Source organism: Amia ocellicauda, unplaced genomic scaffold, assembly GCF_036373705.1.
Source record: "Amia ocellicauda isolate fAmiCal2 unplaced genomic scaffold, fAmiCal2.hap1 HAP1_SCAFFOLD_31, whole genome shotgun sequence".
Lineage (NCBI taxonomy): Eukaryota > Metazoa > Chordata > Actinopteri > Amiiformes > Amiidae > Amia > Amia ocellicauda.
In genome coordinates, this window is record NW_027102876.1 from 694,700 (window position 1) to 698,385 (window position 3,686).

General features: G+C 41.9%; 1 non-coding gene across 1 annotated transcript; it reads right to left on the bottom strand.

Annotated features, from left to right (window-relative positions):
• Nucleotides 1-238: 238 nt before the first annotated feature.
• Nucleotides 239-353, bottom strand: LOC136729875 (U5 spliceosomal RNA). Its single transcript, XR_010809137.1, has one exon. It is a non-coding gene; the product is annotated as a U5 spliceosomal RNA (small nuclear RNA).
• Nucleotides 354-3,686: the final 3,333 nt, after the last annotated feature.

Genomic DNA, 3,686 nt, shown 5'->3' on the forward strand with positions numbered 1-3,686 from the left:
GATGACATCACGAGCCTCTCTCAGCTGACTGCTATGACATCACAGAGCACGTACATTCCGTTGCTTGCCGTCCGTCAACCACTCAGTCACTGCCAGCCAGACTGGCTGGCTGGCTGGATGGGGGGGCTGCTTGCTGCTGCTGCGTACCTTAGCAAGCTTATTTGCTTGACCGGCCTTCCTACTCCTCTGCCCACATGACCACCTATGCCCGATCTGCTGTTCACCTGGATCACAGCTCCGCCCCAACAAGGCAGAGCCCCCCAAGAATGGTACAAACTCACCCACGATCCCCTCCACGGAAACCTTTAGCAAAAGGCAAAAGCGTTATACGTAATGAAGAGGAACCCGAGTCCAAGACGCATCCGACCAGCCATACATATTTGTGTGTATTAAAGATCACATTTTCTTACATTTAGTTTTTCTGTACTTTATTACATCTTATTGTGATTTATAAAAGTATTGTTTCTTTTCCATATGTATGTATGTATGTGTGTGTGTGTGTGTGTGTTTGTGTCTGTCTCTGTGTGAAAGTTAGTGTGTGTGTCTGTACGTGTGTGCCTGTCTCTGTGTGAAAGTGTGTGTGTGTGTGTGTGTGTGTGTGTGTGTGTGTGTGTGTATATGTCTCTCTGTGAAAGTGTGTGTGTGGGTGTGACAGTGTGTGTGAGTGTCTGTCTGTCTGTCTGTCATGTAACTCGCACATCTGTGAGGGCACCATTTTTGCAGAAGAGATGTACACATTTTGGAGCAACATATGCTGCCATCCAGACATCATCTTTTCCAGTGACGTCCCTGCATTTTCAAACAGATCACATTTTATTACACTTTGTTTATCTGTACCTTATTACATCTTATTGTGATTTATACTTGTAATGTTTCTTTTCCATATATATGTATGTACAGTGGGGGAAAAAAGTAATTGATCCCCTGCTGATTTTGTACGTTTGCCCACTGACAAAGAAATGATCAGTCTATAATTTTAATGGTAGGTGTATTTTAGCAGTGAGAGACAGAATAACAACAAGAAAATCCAGAAAAATGCATTTCAAAAAAGTTATAAATTGATTTGCATGTTAATGAGGGAAATAAGTATTTGACCCATTTTCAATGCCCTGGCTTAGGGAAGGAGGTTCTCACCCATGATTTGACGGTACATGGCCCCGTCCATCGTCCCTTTGATGCGGTGCAGTTGTCCTGTCCCCTTAGCAGAAAAACAGCCCCAAAGCATAATGTTTCCACCTCCATGTTTGATGGTGGGAATGGTGTTCTTGGGGTCATTCCTCCTCCTCCAAACACGGCGAGTTGAGTTGATGGCAAAGAGCTTGATTTTGGTCTCATCTGAGACCACTTTCACCCAGTTCTCCTCTGAATCATTCAGATGTTCATTGGCAAACTTCAGACGGGTCTGTACATGTGCTTTCTTGAGCAGGGGGACCTTGCGGGCGCTGCAGGATTTCAGTCCTTCACGGCATAGTGTGTTACCAATTGTTTTCTTGGTGACTATGGTCCCAGCTACCTTGAGATCATTAACAAGATCCTCCCATGTAGTTCTGGGCTGATTCCTCACCGTTCTCATGATCATTGAAACTCCACGAGGTGAGATCTTGCATGGAGCCCCAGACTGAGGGAGACTGACAGTTATTTTGTGTTTCTTCCATTTGCGAATAATCGCACCAACTGTTGTCACCCTCTCACCAAGCTGCTTGGTGATGGTCTTGTAGCCCATTCCAGCCTTGTGTAGGTCTACAATCTTGTCCCTGACATCCTTGGACAGCTCTTTGGCCATGGTGGAGAGTTTGGAATCTGATTGATTGATTGCTTCTGTGGACAGGTGTCTTTTATACAGGTAACGAGCTGAGATTAGGAGCACTCCCTTTAAGAGAGTGCTCCTAATCTCAGCTCGTTACCTGTATGAAAGACACCTGGGAGCCAGAAATCTTGCTGATTGATAGGGGATCAAATACTTATTTCCCTCATTAACATGCAAATCAATTTATAACTTTTTTGAAATGCGTTTTTCTGGATTTTCTTGTTGTTATTCTGTCTCTCACTGCTAAAATACACCTACCATTAAAATTATAGACTGATCATTTCTTTGTCAGTGGGCAAATGTACAAAATCAGCAGGGGATCAAATACTTTTTTCCCTCACTGTATGTATGTATGTATGTATGTATGTAAGTGTGTGTGTGTCTGTCTCTGTGTGAAAGTGTGTGTGTGTGTCTGTCTGTGAAAGTGATTGTGTGTGAAAGTGTGTGTGTCTGTCTGTCTGTCTGTGAAAGTGTGTGTGTGTGTGTGTGTGTGTGTGTGCGTGTGTCTGTCTGTCTGTGAAAGTGTGTGTTTGTGTGTGTATGGGTGTGACAGTGTGTATGAGTGTCTGTCATGTAACTCGCACATCTGTGAGGGCACCATTTTTGCAGAAAGAGATGTACACATTTTGGAGCAACATATGCTGCCATCCAGACATCGTCTTTTCCAGGGACGTACCTGCATTTTTCAGCAGGATAACGCCAAACCACATTCTGCCCAGATTTCAAGCGCATGGTTGCATAGGCAGAGAGTGCGGGTGCTAGCATGGCCTGCCTGCAGTCCTGACCTGTCTCCGAATTGAGAATGTGTGGCGCACTATGAAGTGCAAATTAAGACAACGAAGGCCCTGTGCAGTTGCGCAGCTGAGGAAATGCATAATGGATGAATGGGGGAAAATCCCGCTTGCTAAACTTAACCAAGTGGTGTCTTCAGTGCCCAAGTGCTTAATAAGTGTTATTAAAAGAAAAGGTGATGTTACATAGTGGTAAACAGTCGACTGTCCCAACTTTCTTGGTTTCTTTTCACTGCTAATGAGATGCTGTAGAGTGAGTTAGTTATATTGCTTTCAGGAGCTCTAATCGTATTGATGAGTTCATGCAGCATTTGTAATTGAATTTCAAAAAGAAATCTTTGCTGTCTGGCCTGTGTGTATGAGATGTACTCTGTCAATCTTTGGCTAACAACTGAAACATTGGTAGAACAGAAATGGCAACATAAAAAAGAAAAGTACATTTTAAAAGAGCACATTAAATAGGATGAATATACAGTTTTTTACAATCACTTTGTCACTCATTTCAGAACCTTGATGTCATTTTTCAAAACTAGACACAAAACTCAAAACGGTCATCACTTGTAACACAGGCTGTCCAATGTTCAAAACATTGCATTGTGCATTCATATCTTTAAAGAAACCTAGCACTTGCAGACTTGTTGGTTCAAATAACTCATTTATCATGAAATACCATAGTAACATAGTAACACAGAAGATACCGATAGTTTCACTGTGTAGTTGTTCGTACAATCATTAAATATTGTAGTACAAAATATGTGATACATGTTTCATTATGGTACTACACATAAATACATCACTGTAAAAGGACTAGTAGAGAGAATACTACAGACACAGTGGAATCATTGAACAAAATCTGAAATGTATTGATGCAATACAATCAAATCACACCATAGGTTTCTTTGAATCCATGCAACAATAATTAGCTACAAAAACGAACAAAACTACAGTAAAATGTCAACTGCAGTGTTCCTCACCTGGCTTAGTGTAAAAAGCAAAACAAAGGATTGATTACTGTACTTCTAAATTTCCATCAGCCCTGTGTTCAGGTTCAGGTTCTCACAACCATTTTTCACAAGAGGCATCTTGAA